Raw genomic sequence first — 16,577 nt, 5'->3', positions numbered from 1 at the left:
AGGTAGAAAAGACCTTCAGCAAAATTCAACACTCCTTCATTCTAAAAACTCTCAATAAACTAAGTATTGATGGAAAATATCTCAGAATAATAAGAGCTATTTATGACAAACCCACAGCCAATATCATACTGAATGGGCAAAAGCTGGAAACATTCCTTTTGAAAACTGGCATAAGACAAGGATGCCCTCTCTCACCACTGCTCTTCAACATAGCATTGGAATTTCTGCCCAGGGCCATCAGGCAAGAGAAAGAAATAAAGGGTATTCAGTTAGGAAGAGAGGAAGTCACATTGTCTCTGTTTGCAGATGACATGATTGTATATTTAGAAAACCCCATTGTCTCAGCCCAAAATCTCTTTAAGTTGATAAGCAACTTCGGCAAAGTCTCAGGATACAAAATCAATGTGCAAAAAACACAAGCATTCTTATACACCAATAATAGACAAACAGTCAAATCATGAGTCAACTCCCATTCACAATTGCTACAAAGAGAATAAAATACCTAGGAGTCCAACTTACGAGGCATGTGAAGGACCTCTTTAAGGACCTATATAAACCACTGCCCAAGGAAATAAGAGGACACAAACAAATGGAAAAACATCCCATGCTCACGAATAGGAAGAATCAATATCATGAAAATGGCCATACAGCCCAAAGTAATTTATAGATTCAATGCTGTTGCCATCAAGCTACCATTGACTTTCTTCACAGAATTAGCAAAAAAAACTACTTTAAATTTCATATGGAATCAAAAGAGAGCCCGTATAGCCAAGACAATCCTAAGCAAAAAGAACAAAGCCGGAGGCATCACGCTACCTGACTTCAAACTATACTACAAGGCTACAGTAACCAAAACAAAATTGTACTGGTACCAAAACAGAGATATAGACCAATGGAACAGAACAGAGGCCTCAGAAATAATACCACACATCTACAACCATGTGATCTCTGACAAACCTGACAAAATAAGCAATGGGGAAAGGATTCCCTATTTAATAAATGATGTTGGGAAAACTGGCTAGCCATATGCAGAAAACTGAAACTGGACCCCTTCCTTACACCTTATACAAAAATCAACTCAATATGGATTAAAGACTTAAACTTAAGACCTAAAACCATAAAGACCCTAGAAGAAAACCTTGGCAATACTATTCAGGACAGAGGCCTGGGCAAAGACTTCATGACTAAAACACCAACAGCAATTGCGACAAAAGCCAAAATTGACAAATGGGATCTAATTAAACGAAAGAGCTTCTGCACAGGAAAATAAACTACCATCAGAGTGAACAGGAAACCTACAAAATGGGAGAAAATTTTGCAATCGGCTCATCTGACAAAGGGCTAATATCCAGAATCTACAAGGAAGTTAAATTTTCAAGAAAAAAACAACCCCATCAAAAAGTGGGTAAAGGATATGAACAGACACTTTTCAAAAGAAGACATTTATGTGGCCAAAAAAACTTATGAAAAAAAGCTCGTTATCACTAGTCATTAGAGAAATGCAATCAAAACTGCAATGACATACCATCTCATGCCCGTTAGAATGGTGATCGTTAAAAAGTCGGAAAACAGCAGATGTGGGAGAGGATGTGGAGAAATAGGAATGCTTTTACACTGTTGGTGGGAGTGTAAATTAGTTCAACCATTATGGAAGACAGTGTGGCAATTCCTCAAGGATCTAGAACCAGAAATATCATTTGATCCAGCAATCCCATTACTCGGTATATACCCAAAGGATTATAAATCATTCTACTATAAAGACACATGCACACGTATGTTTATTGCAGCACTATTCACATTGCAAAGACTTGGAACAAACCCAAATACCCATCAATGATAGACTGAATAAAGAAAATATTGCACATATACACTATGGAATACTATGCAGCCATAAAAAAGAATGAGTTCATGTCCCTTGCAGGCACCTGGATGAAACTGGAAACCATCATTCTCAGCAAACTAACACAGGAACAGAAAACCAAACACACCATGTTCTCATTCATAAGTGGGAGTTGAACAATGAGAACACACGGACGCAAGAAGGGGAACACCACACACTGGGGCCTGTTGGGGAGTGGTGGGTTAGGGGAGGGATAGCATTAGGAGAAATACCTAATGTAGATGACAGTTCATGGGTGCAGCAAACTACCATGGCATGTGTATACCTATGTAACAAACCACTTTCTGCATGTGTATCCCAGAACTTAAAGTATACAAAAAAAAGTATTGATTTTTTTTTAAAGGTAAATATATTTTGAGAGGCACTGACTTTTCACTTCAGTTTTTCTTTCTTTATTTGAGGTGCTGAGACAAAGTGGGATTTTGTATCAAGACCAAAAAGTAGATGTATAAGCATTGATCCTCTTTGTTTCTTGTTTCTGTCTGTTGAACCCCTGTGAGGATCCCTTAGTTTGGGTAAAACTGAGAACTGTCTAGAGTACTTACTGGTTTCAATATACCTTTCTCCCATAGATAATTATTATGCCACTGCATATATTAGATCATATCTGAAAGCTATCTGCTTTTATCATATCTGAAAGCTATCTGCTTTTATCTTCTCATTAATTCTTCCCTTTATCTTCCCTTATGTTACCTATGGCAAGTTTTCAATTTAAAATATTTTGGCATTGATTTCCTCACAGGGGCAATGTGTGAGAGAGTAGGTTTTGTTATTTCTCTTTGGCAAGTAAGGAAAATAAAACCCCAGCGAGTTAGATAACTTGCCAACATTTACATATATACTTTTAAACTTTATGTACTTTTCCATATCCCTATGTTTGAAGTCCATGAGGGTATATACGTGGGAAGCTTCCAACTACTGGGAACATATTTGACTAAAAGACTCAGCAGCTGCCTCAGGAGTGCTAAGGAAGGCTCATTCTCAGGAAACATGAAACTCATCAGAATAACTAACTTTGATTTGAGGACTTCTAATGGACTGTGTTTAATCTTCCTTGGAACGCCCAGCAGTCTAGCAGGCTTTCATCCATCTTCCCTTCCCTTTCCTAACCTGGTCACACTTGCATTGCAGGCTGATAGCATTTCCAGCCTTTCCAGCTCCAGATCCATTTTCTTTCTTACAGGTATTTCCACTAATAAAATTAGGTCAGGGAGAGCTATGCTGACTTTCAGTGAACTATTGCTGGCTTTCAGAAAGACAGGAAATTCAGACAAAGAAATTTGATGCTGGTGATTACAGCTTCCTATATCAGCAAAATATAACATTTTCAGGAGCTCACAGAGTAGCAACTGCAATTGTAACACACTCTATCTACCCCCACATCTACCTGCTAACACTGTTGGAGGAGATAGAACACCCTATCTTCCTATCTTGCAATTTTCAAATTTCTTCAGAGTGCCCCTCGTTGGTGTTACTAAATGAGAACCCTGCAGCCAAAGGGGCCTGGGAAATGAGGGCCAGTCCCTGCCATGTAGGGAAGAGAGTAGAAAGTGGGAGGTTGGTGCTGAGGTACACATGATATGTTCAGTGATTGTCACTACCATTGCAAGGAAGAAGTGTTGCTTAAGACAAAGTTTCTTACCTAGCCATTTAACTGACTCAGTTAATTTCTTCCTTGCTATTTTTATTGTAGATTTTACGTTTTAGATTTGACTAAGGATCAGAAACTGAAATTCCTTAAAATAAGATAAATCAAAGGTTCAGCATCCCGTCTTGTCATTACCCAGATGTTTACTCTGATATTGTAATCTAATATGAAGCACACGTTTGGTCTCTGCCCCAAGTTCCTAGACAGAGCTTTTATCCTGTCAGGTAACAGCTTTGAGGTGCTACCTCTGATCCTGGGGATCTTGAGGTTTCACAGTGACTGAATGGCCAATTAAATGTTTGCAAACTCATGGTTTAAGGCTTTCATTAACCAACAATCATGCCGATATATTCAACACATAAAGGCAGATATAAGGGAGAGGGAGACTGAACCACAGAGAGTAGCTCAGGACACCAGCATGCTGACCGAAAAACAGGGTGGGTCCACATTTCCCTTGAAACTGACTAACATGGGTGGAGGTTTGCTGCTCTTTTCCCAGCAGAGTTTCCAGGGATGGAAAAGAGGCCTAAGAGTTCTCATGGGCAGACCTGAAGGCATCTCGGTCATGGTTAGTTTCTGTGATTCTTCACAGGAATGTCCATGGCATTATCTCAGCTGTCTTTTGGCTTCATTTTCTCTTCAGGTTTCAGGAATACCTGGCCACAGCAGGTGTTATCTATTACCTCAGTTCACTATATGTATGCTTATCACTTTGAGGGGTTAGCAGTGTCACTATAGGCTGAGTCATTTGTCATAGTGACTCCAGTTTTAAACATTTAGAATTACAAAACAATATTATATATCAGGTTCTGAAAGCCTTGTAGATTGGGACCCTAGGAGAATCTTTTCTTCTAATTTTTATTGTTGACCTTGGTTCCAGACACAGAGTTTCTAAGGCCTTTGTAGTTTCATGAGTGATAGGAACATCTGACACAGAGTTCCTACATCCCTTGGAATTTTCTGGGAGATGAAGTCATCTTTTCTCCTATTGAGGCCACTCTTTCTGATCTCCTGGAGAGTCTCAGGATGAGGATTTGTTGCAGGGGAAACCAGCCCTGGCAATTAGAGGGTTGAAGCTTGCAGTCCTACCCCTGGCCACTGGGAAGGGATGGGCTGAAGGTTGAGTTGAGTACCGGTGTCCAGTGAGTTAATCATACCTACAAAAAGAAGCTTCAGTAAAAACCAGGAAGCATACTGCTCGGTAAATTTGCAGACTGCTGAGCATAACATACAGAGGTTCCTGGAGAGTGGCATGCCCAGAGAGGGCATGGGAGGAGCTCTATGCTCCTTCCCACATACTTTGCCTTATGCATCTCTTCTATCTGGTTGTTCATCTGTATCTTTTATAACATCCATTATTATAAATTGGTAAATGTAAATAAAGTGTTTCCCTGAGTTCTGTGAGTGCTTCTAGCAAATTAATCAAATTTCGGAGTTGATGGTTCATGGAAACCTTGATATATAACTGATTGGTCATAACCTAGGGTTTTGCAATTGAATTTGGGGCTGTTTCATCGGACTTAACCCTTAACTTCTGGGATCTGACATTATCCTTAAATTAGAAGTGTGAAAATTAAGTTGAATTATAAGAATTCAGCTGGTATCTGCTGGAGAATTTGGTTAGGGTGTGGGGAAATAAAACACATGTCTGTTGTCAAAAGTATTCTGAGTGTTGTGTTGACTGTATGAAAGAAAAAAAAGTATTTTTTCTGATACATTTATCTTTCATTATTCATATACATTGTTTTCTAGCTCTCATATGCTCTACTAGTGACTATTGTGCTATGATGTGGAAGTATGTAAGGTTAAAGAAAGCAGAAAGTATATCTCCTTTATCAATTTCAAAGTAAGAGATCTTTATTTTTCTAACTCATTTTTGTATTTTTGTAACCTTTCTCTGTTTATGAAATGGTGGTAATTAATACTTAAATATTTAATCTCCTGCTGAAAGCTTAGTTAACTTCTTCAAGGAGAAAAAAATGAATGTGGTCTTTACCTTTAAAGCCAAGATATTTTGCATTTTCTCTCTTTTTTTAAAATCATCGGTATGACTCTCCCATTGAAAGATGCATTTAATTATTGAACATGTACCACCTTTAAGTAATTTGTTATTCAAGGCTTTGGAAATGTAGTGGTGAATAAGACAAAAATGTCCCCTGCTCTTAAACAACTTTAATTTCTAGAGGCAAGAATCAACAATAAATGGTTAAATTGATTAAATAAAAGAAATATGATTATAGACAACAGTAAAATCTATGCATAAATTACAGTAATACAATATTAAAAGGAAAATAACTGAATATGGGAACAACAACATTAGGAATGCCTAGCTCAGGAGTTGCATTAATTTGGGAGCTGGAAGAATAAATTTCCAGCTGCCAGGAGCAGAACATTCTAGGCAAAACAAGCAGCAAATGCAAACATCTTAATACAAATGTCCTGACACAGAAGAACATGACCTGCTTCAGGAATATGAAAGATCATTATGGCTGTATCATAAAGGAACAAGGGAAAGTTAAGAGAGTTATGAAAGATGAATTTGGAAAAACAATCCAGAATCTGTGGGGTTCTATAGCCATATTGAATTTGTGAGTTTGAATTTTATTCAAAGAGAAAGTATGTATCATTATACCAATGAAAACACAAAGTTACATGCTCTGCTTTACATTTTTAAATAATGGGACTAAAATAGTCAACCATGTTTTTTTAATCAAGTTTTTATTCGACATAATTGTTATTTTGAAAGACATTAATTTGGCATTATCCATAAGGTAATATAAGGAGCATTTTACAATGGGTTTTCATTGTGCTATTTTTTACTAATGCATACAATACTTTTACACATAAGTATGTTAAACATCTGACAGTTTATATACATATATTTCCACAGCAGTATGCCCAAATTAGAAAACTGTAATAACAAAGAGAGTTTAGTAGCTGCTTTTAAACTGCTTAAATATTAAAGATTTATTGATTCTTTGTTCTGTAAGTCTCTAAAGAGAATCATATTGAGAAGAGTCCTGTATGATTAATCTTGGTAAGGAAAAATTGCGAAGTAATAACAGATAGAGAAAAAAGAAAATGTAATAGTGGTGAAGAAAGGGAGTAAGTATTATGTGAAGAAATGTATCAGATAACATTACAGAATTCAAAGCCAGAAATTACTTGTATTTTCTTGCAGGAGCTTTTTGTTTAGAGAGGACTGTTACCTTTATTTTCCACCTGACAATTCTCATAATGAAAAGGCCAGTTCTTCTCACACAATGAACCACAGCCTAGAGTATGAGGAACTCTACCAAAAACCTCTGTGCCAGTAATTAGAGCAAAGGGCTGCAGTTCATGAACATTGATTTCTGTCCCCTACTGGAACAGCACTCTCCTCTCAACATCAAGCAGAACAATCCATCTCGCTGTACTTATATCCACTCAGCAATACAGCTTCTGTAGTGGAAGAACTGATTTCTAGCACGTTGTACAGAACACATATTTAACACACAAAATTATTTGAGCTCCTCTAGAGGAAGGCAAATAACAAAAAATATCAAAATCAGAACATTGTCCGTTTTTCCAGACTCATGTTTAAGAAACAAGACTGATAGGCAGACATCTGCGAGACTGTGACTTCAGAAGCACTTTCTGCCTCAGCTTAACACATCTTTCATTTAATGGCTTTATTTTCTCACCTCCTTTCTCTGTACTCTTTTAGAAGGATGTTTTAATTCATTCAATCAGTCAGAATTGTTAGTATCTACTCTGTGTAAAGCATTTTGTTTTCAACACTGAATTTTGTATAGAGTCAAAGTTACGTACTATGATTTTGTGAGTGTGTGAGTGCCAGTATATTTATTATCAAGGTAATTCATTTACTAAGTTATTTTCTCCTCTGTAAAAGCTTTTCTTCTCTTCTACAGCAATTTTCTTAAAAAAAAAAAACAGGTGAAATATTACATAATAGAGGTATTTTTATTAGAAATAGTACATAACATACAAATTTCATTTCGACTTCAAACAAGAATAAAATTCTACTTGAAAAGTTTTATTTTCTTTAAAAATAATGATTATGCAGATGGCATAAGCTACCTTTACTACTTAGCATTTTATTAAACATAAATGCAATTTTTTTTTCAAATGTGTAGTGGCCCCATTCCAGGAGCATGTTTTAACTCATTGAACACCAGCAAGATAAACACAGTTAATTTACCATTGATTATAATAACAGAGATAACATACATGCAATTGAATAGAAATCTCAATGAAAGCATTTTTCACTGAAAACACAACTTAAAATCCTTACACTGCTTATAGACCTTAAACGTCTATATCATGATCTTGCGCTTTTATTTTTCCATATTTAAACAGCTTATTTTTCTGCTTTTGAGATATAATTGCTCAGAACTAATATTTGAATTTCTATGTCAATCTTGCTTCTTCCTTTAATATATACATAATAATGCTTGCCACGAGTCTTTCCTACGCCATATAGAGTGCTTCCTCATAAGAAAGGATTAAGGTTATGCTTCACTTTGGAGATTATAGAGATTCCTATAAATTTTTACCCTGTACCATATTCCAACCTGGCTTCTGATCCCATGTTTCTAACAAAATTATGCTTGCTAAATATGCCTGTGGCTTTTATGTTATGGAAATAGTTCAGTCTTCATCTGGAGGCTGAATAGTCCAGCTCACTGAATAATCCAGTGAGGAGTGCTGGGAGAAGTACGCTCAGCCACATATGCATGGGATTGATACCATTCCAAATCCTCTGAATACAATCACTCCCCTCAGGAGGAAGTGCCTGCTTTCCAAAATATTAAACACTTAAATGATGGGAATCATCCTCAGTCACCCAGGTCTCAAAGGTCATATGATTTGGCACTACATGTGCATGACATCCCATAATCTCTTCTCTCCCAACTTATTCAGACATTCACTTCGGGTTTCTTACATGTATTTGGTCTTTGGGTGAAATTTATATATAAACCCATATAGTCCACTTCATCATCCAATTGTTTCTTCAGATAAGATCAAGTAATTCGATTTAAGGATTTTTTTTTCAAAAAAAAAAAAAATAAGATAAAAGATAGTTGGAGTTCACCTAAAATATACAACTTCTGAAAATTGGCAGGACTTATTACAGCAAATAGGAGAAAATTAAACAATCAAAACTCTTGATGGCTAGCATTGGTGTTTGAGATTTATCTCAAAAGATGAATCAGACTGAGCTTAAAAGCATCTCATACAATGGTGGATTGAAAGGCACAATCTCGAGGAAAACATTGACAACATTTTAGTGATGGCTTTAAAAGGAAGCATAACAAATTATTTCTTATAGGATTCTTGTCTGCACATGTCTCACATAGAAGCGGGATTCCAAGAATTTGTTGTGTGTGCATGTAAAACACAGAAATATTATTAATTTTTTAAATTATGGAAAATACAGTTGTCAAACTTTGACGAATATTATACAGATGCCATTAAAAGCACTGCAGAAGCAAAGTGGAAGGAAAATTCTTCTATTGCACCTGCATTGGATTAATTTTAAATACCATATGTCATTTAATTGATTTATGAAGTATAAGTATGGGATGTTAATGGGGGGCTGTTTAGCATGGCACAGTAAGTTTATCTTTGATGCTATGTCCTCTTACACAGATTCAGAGGAAACTTAGATAGAATTTATGGGGAAATCAAGAAGACGCAGTTAGGCTCAAAACCAAGATTAACATCTCCAGAGATCAGTAATGGAAAAGAGACACAAAGCAGTGGGTAATGTTGAATCCACACCCAGCAGGTAATGAGGGCTAAAGTCCTGCAGGTCAAGCCGGATGTCGGGCTGAACTTCTTGCTTGGATCCAGAGCTAAGATAGACTTCCCAGATATATATCTATATCTATATCTATATCTATATCTATATCTATATATATATATATCAGAAAAAAAATTGATAAAGTGATGTTTTTCACTGAACCTACAACTTTATAGGAAGGCGTGAACCTCAGAAAGTGAAAGATAAAGGCACTTCTTGTGATGAGGAACAAAATCAAGCTACTATCTGGCTCAGTAAATTAACCTATGATTTCTTCAATCAAACAACAAAGAAGGGGCTTTGAAATACCATTATAAGGAATGGTTATGGACAGAGGAATTTTGACACTGAATATAGGTAACTATAAAGTAAATAGATAATGATAAGTGAACGGAGAGGAAGGAAGTAAGGCAGGTCAGAGTGGGGGAGAGAGAGAGCAAAAGCCTTACTACTCAAGATGAGCTTGCGCAACATAATTCAAAAATAAGTCTACAAATATATAAAAAAATAAATTTCAAAATAGAAGAACTCCACAAAATCAACACTCTGAACTTAAATTTGCTCCTAATTAAATTAATTGTATGAGACACTATGTAAAACAATATTTAAGTAATTACTTAAAATGTTCATATCTGAAGAAAACTCTGAGTTCATATATATCAGCAAAAGTAAGAAAGGTAATAAAAATAGAATAATCATGTCAGTCACAGTTAAAGAATGAATAAATTAGAAATTGATATTGAGTGAGCTGCAAGAGAACACAGATAGACAATAATGCAGGAGAACAATATATGAAAAAAATGAGAAGTTCAACAAAGAGATAGACACAATATAAAAGAACCAAACAGAAATGTTGGAGCTGAAGGACATAATGACTGAACTGAAAAATGTTATAGGAGTTAACCAATAGACTCAATCAAGCAGACGAGTCAGCAAGATCAAAGACAGGTCATTGAAAAATTATCCAGTCAGAGGGATGACAGAAAAATAATAAAAAAGAGTGAAAAACATCTACATGACTTATGAGACACCATCAAGTGAGCCAATATACATGTTATTAGAATTGCAGAGCAAACAGAGGAAAAAAAGAGTAGGAAGTTTAATGAAAGAAATAATGACAGAAAATTTCCAAAATGGAGAGAGAAATAAACATTCAGATCCATGAAGCCTAAAGAACCCCGGAGAGATTAAACATGAAGAAATCTTCAATTAAACACTTTACAATCGAGTTCTCAAAAGTCAAAGGCAGAGAGAGAATAATTTTGGAGGAAGCAAGAAAAATGTGCCTTGCCACATGAAAGAAGCTGCCAGGAAAGAGTGAGATAATATATGCAAATATATACTCAAAGAGGAATGAATACTAAAAACCTGCAACAAAAAAACTACATGTTATTAAGTAAAACTCCACAGTAACTGTATGTTGGTGAAGACTTCGGAACCCAGCCATAAAAGGTTAGAAAGAGGACAAAAATAGTTTGTTTTTCCATATCATGAAATAAGAGAAAATTTAATAATTCATGGACTGTTAAAGAGAAATAAGATAGTACCAGTATACAGAGAAGTGGCTGAGCGAACATATAGAAAGTTGAGAGAGGGAAATCGGGAAGCAGCAACATTTTTGGACTAGAAAATGAGGCAAGAGGTAGAGTAAGAATTTTCTCATAATGGATATATGAATATACTCTTTTGCATCTACAGATTTTAAAGAATTTCACATTGTTTCCTGGCTATCCTTCTACTCATTCTCCCTTTCCCTCAGTCCCCATTGCCTTTACTGTGCACTGAATGTCTCCAAAAGGTTGCTTTTTTTTCCCTCTCAATACTACTTTACGACAATAGTTTGAAAACATTTCTTTGGAGAGCTCTAGGAATTCTGTTCAGGGCTGTAAATGGTGAGTATATGTGGTAAAAGAGATAGATGGTGAGCACCACACCATTCTGCCAGAGCAAGTCTGCTTCTATCATTTTACTTGTTTATGCTTCTGGGCATAATTTTTTTTTTTTTTTTTAGTAAAAAAATAAAGTTTGTGAACAGTGTGTTGCCAATCCTTGGATTCTTGGTTGCAATATTAGAAAAATGGTATCAACATGCTTTGCTATAAAAGAAATCTTCCTATCTTATGTCTTGCTGGAACCCATACAGAAAAAATGAAAACCCACATTTTAAAATGTGAGTAGAAAGGTTTTAAGTTGCTAAAAGCAAGTATTAGGCCTGAAGGTTTATATAGAATTTCTATTTCTTGCTAGCTTCTCAGTTTTGATTCAACTAATAGAAGACTAAATAAATAACACATTACATCCTATGTAACATTTAATAAACCCTCATTCCACCTAAGACCCATACTGAAATTATATTTGTTTTTTGGTACCAATATAATGGTGATAAGATTGTTTTAAACACATTCAAAATGATGTAATCCTTTTAATTTTATTCTTGTATATGAATGTGAAAATTCCATCAGGGCAAACTATCTGTTTCAGGGATGTTCTCCATGATTATAGCTTTGCATTTGGTAAAAGGAGCTTGAAATCTTGGATACATCATGAGAGAGTGGTATATTCTATTGACTTTTCAAGTGATATATTCAAGACGCCAAAAGAGAAGGACTGTTTTTAGATTAAAAGGATTTAGTCTCATTGTGTTCTAGGCTAGTCAAACACTACTGAAATATTTTTATTTTGATGACATAACTTAAAAATATTGCCAAAGTGTTGCAGGATCAGAGATTTCCAAGTTTATAAAGGAACTGAGTTTGACAAAATTTGATGTCATCTGATAGGCAGTTAATAGGTTTCTGTGGAGAGTTTAGCGAAGAGAAGCCTTGAAATTTGGTGGTAGAAATTTTAGTTTTCTTCAGTCAAAATAGAAGATTAGAAGATAACTGTACCTTATTAGCCAGAAAGCAAAAGTAAGACTTAGAAGTTATAATGAAGGAAATTATACAAACGGAAACCAAAATTATGAATATATACATGCTAAAAAATAGAATGTGGTCCCTTCTGAAGTCCTATATTTTTTAGCACCTCCCACCCCCACAGTACAAGATTTTGGATTGCGTTTGTCCAAATGTTAAAGAGATATCCTTTGGATTATTTTTAGATAAATTCAAGGTTTTTTCTAACTCTCAGTTTATTAAAAAAACCACTATCATGCTTTGAGAGATGCTCTTTGAATATTGTAGGTCTTTTTACATCTCAAGTATTTAAAGAGTCTCTGCTTTGTTTCAAGAATTAAGTAAACAATTTATGTACATTATCTCATGTCATGTCATTCGTTAATTCATTGAACAAATATTTCTTGAGCATTATTTGTCTGATAACTATGCTAGGCACTAAGCTGAGAGTTTGTGTCACATATCTGAAAAAGATCTACCAGGGGAAAGGAATGTAGGACTAAGGAAGAGTAAAATAGATGAAGGTTAAGTCTACGTAGCACACACCGAAGTTTTTTCTCCAGGTAGTTTTTTCTTTTGGCAGCTGGAACTTGATCTCACTCCAGGTAGTTTTTTCTTTTCCAGGTAGTTTTTACTCCAGGTAGTTTTTTCTTTAGGTAGCTGGAACTTGATCTCACTGGATCCTTTTGAAAATACACTTCAGAGTAGGAGACAGAAGAGGGAAGACTTAATCTGCTTCCATATGGCCCTATGTTCCACTGTTCAAGATGTCCTCCATGGCGCATTTACCATCATGCATATCCTGTTTTCATAAGGACATGGGAAGTTTTCATAAGCGTTTTAGCCATAGAGCAGAGAAGCATTAGGCAGAAAGCAAGAGCTTTTACGGTACAGCTGATAGGAGGTGCTGTCAGGTACAACTTCCATGAAGCTGGCTGCTATGGCCAGGGCTGGATGAAATGCTGCTCAAGTAATCTTTTGGCTGTTTTCAACTTTTGTTCAGACAACTTAGACATTCTCCAATCATCAGTAAGACTTGATATGGTCTGACTCTGTCCCCACCCAAATCTCATGTTGAATTATAATTCTGAGTGTTGGAGGAGAGGCCTGGTGGGAGTGGACTTCCCCCTTGCTGTTCTCATGATAGAGTTTCCATGAGATCTTGTTGTTTGAAAATGCATAGCACCTCCCCACCAGCTCTCTCTCTCCTGCTGGACATATGAATACATGCCTGCCTCCCCTTTGCCTTCCACCACGATTGTAATTTTCCTGAGGCCTCCCCGGAGAAAGACGCCTGCATAGCCCACAGAACCATGAGCTGATTAAGCCTCTTTTCTTTATATATTACCCAGTTTCAGGTATGTCTTTACAGCAATATGAGAACAGATTAATACAAAGCTGTTCTGCTTTCTTATCACATATATACTCACCAGGGTAGCACTTTTATTTTCATTCAAAAACTTTTCTATTGTATTCGCAGCTTAGTCAACTGTTTGGTGCAAGAGGATCACAGTTTGGCCGATCTCAGCTTTTAACATGTCTTTTTCATTAAGCTTAATCATTTTTAGCTTTTACAGTGAGAGAGATAGGATTCTACCTTTCATTTGAAAATTTAGAGGTTATTGTAAGATTATTAATTGGCCTACTTTTGGTATTGTTGTGTCTCAGGTAACACAGAGGTCTGCAGGGAGGGAGAGAAATGGAGCAATGGGTGGTGAGTGAGGCAGTCAAAACAGGCACAACGTTTATTGACTAAGTTCTCTGTCTTATATAAATGAGGTTTGTGGCATCAAAAAACAATTAAAATAACAACATCAAAATCACTTATCATGGATCACTATAACAGATATAATAATGGTAAAGTTTGAAATATTGGTAGATTAGCAAAATGTGACATAGAGATAAGGAGTGAGAACATCCTGTTGGAAAAATGGCACTAATTAAGGCCGGGCATGGTGGTTCTTGCCTGTAATCCTAGCACATTGGGAGGCCGAGGCAGGTGGATTTTTGAGGCCAGGAGTTCGAGACCGGCCTGGGCTACATGATGAAATACTTTCTCTGCTAAAAATACAAAAATATTAATAGCCCGGTGTTGTGGCACACGCCTGTAGTCCAAGCTACTCAGGAGGCTGAGGCACAAGAATTGTTTGAGCCTGGGAGACAGAGGTTACAGTGAGTTGAGATGGCTCCACTGCGCTCCAGCCTAGGTGACAGATTGAGACCTTGTCTCAAAAAAAAAAAAAAAAGGTGGCACTGATAGACATGCTTGGTTCATGGTTACCACAATCCTATAGTTTGTTAAAAAAACAGAAACAAAAACAAAAACAAACTATCTGAAAAGCAATGTAAAGTGAAGCACAGTAAAATGAGATATGCCTGTACTATAAATTGCTAGAAAGAAAAGAAAGATGATTTGACATTATAGATTTAATATGGATCAGCTTTTTAGCTATCTTGACAGAAAATAGATATTTTTAAAGACATAAGCACAACCAGAAATTTCCACTCCTCCTTCTGCACCATTGGAATGTTATATTTTCCAATGTGACACTTAAAATATAAATAAACTTTGTTCCATGTTGGTTGAAGAAGAGTTTAGATATATCTTGATAAAACAAAATGTGAATACTGAGGTAAAGATGTACCCATTTATTTTACTTAATTTTGTAGTTTGAAATAGTACTGTTCTGTTTGGCTGGCATACTACTTAATTTTTAATTGAATGCAAATGCTTTTTGGCTGGCTGTGAACTCCCTAGTTTTCCTTAGTGCTCACCATTTCCAATATTGCCCAGTCTTCTTCACGCGTTTATATACCTTGCCTTGTCCCAGGAAGCATTTGAGCTTGATAGCCTTGATACGGAGATCAAATCACATGGAACACTTAGTTAGCTCTGGACTGTGGAAAGAGAAGTGGCTGGAATCCACAGTCATCACAGAGGTGCTTGAGCTAGAGATGGCAGCACAAAAACAGAAATTATGTTGAGAAGTTAACAGCAGAGGAAACCATAGCCTGATAAGAGCTCAGGCAATTTGGTGCTGGTTCTGGTAACCGATGGCTTTTAGAGCTTCATACAGGAGATCTTGACTTACCTACCCTCCTTCTCTTTGCTGTCTGGGAGGAAGAGGAACATAATAGCAATTTTTTCAGTGGCCTATGTGAGATGGAAGAAGGCAAGCCATAAATGTTTTCATCTTATGTTTCTATGGCCTGAGATATCTTATGTATAAAATATAAAACACATGTAGTAAATTTTCCTTATGTTATGCTGGCAATTCTGTTATATACTATGTTAAACATTTCGTAGATAGCTATAACTAATGATACACTCTAAACATATTTGCCAAGAATTTTTTATCTCTATGTTTTGTTTCTTTGGCATAATTTATTAAATTATAACAGTTGTTAGAGTTTGATTTTCAGCCTATGTTATTCCTTATATACACAAATGTTTCAAAATGAGCAATATTTTTGAAATGAGAATCCAAAACATATTTCTCTGGGAAGAAAAAAATTGATATTTATTAATAGTTTTTTTCCACTTCTTACCAAATTAGCAGATGCAACCAGACTCCAAAGTGGGTAATATTAGTTTCAGGAGAATAGAAAATAAACATTTGTAAAGTATAAAATTAGCATACCTGAAACTTCCAGAGAGCTTAAATACATGTCCCTCTCCTAATCTTTGCATGGTGCACAATATGTATTTTTGTCCTTTATTGCTTACTTACACTGTTAGGCCATTCTTGCATTGCTATAAAGAAATGTTAGAGATTGGTGAATTTATAAAGAAAAGAGGTTTAATTGGTTCACAGTTCTGCACTATAAAACATGGTGCCATCATGTACTCAGCTTCTGGGGAGGCCTCAGGGAGCTTTTACTCAAGGCAAAAAGCAAAGAGGGAGAGGAACATCACATAGTGAGAACTGGAGCAAGGGAGAGTGTGTGAGGGAGATGCCACACACTCAGACAACTACCAGATCTCATGGGCACTCACTTATTATTGTAAGAACAGCACAAAGCCATGAGGGATCCTGCCCCCATAGCCCAATCGCCTCCTACCAGGTCCCACCCCCAACATTGGGGATTACATTTCAACATGAGATTCAGGTGGGGGCAAATATCCAAACAGTATCATAAACCTTTCCAGTTTTGTCTTTTCATAATACCCTCCCGCTCTCACCCCCATGCTCTCACCCCCACTTCTACTTTATGGAAAAATTTATAGTCTCTAAATGTTCCAGCTGTCTCTTTGGTCAGTTACAAATATTAATTGACTTGGTCCCTCAACACTATTTTTATTTCCTCAAACCCCTACTCATTCTTGAG

The sequence above is a fragment of the Macaca fascicularis genome, chromosome 13 (assembly GCF_037993035.2).
Source record: "Macaca fascicularis isolate 582-1 chromosome 13, T2T-MFA8v1.1".
Classification (NCBI taxonomy): domain Eukaryota; kingdom Metazoa; phylum Chordata; class Mammalia; order Primates; family Cercopithecidae; genus Macaca; species Macaca fascicularis.
This window is presented reverse-complemented; position numbering follows the sequence as displayed.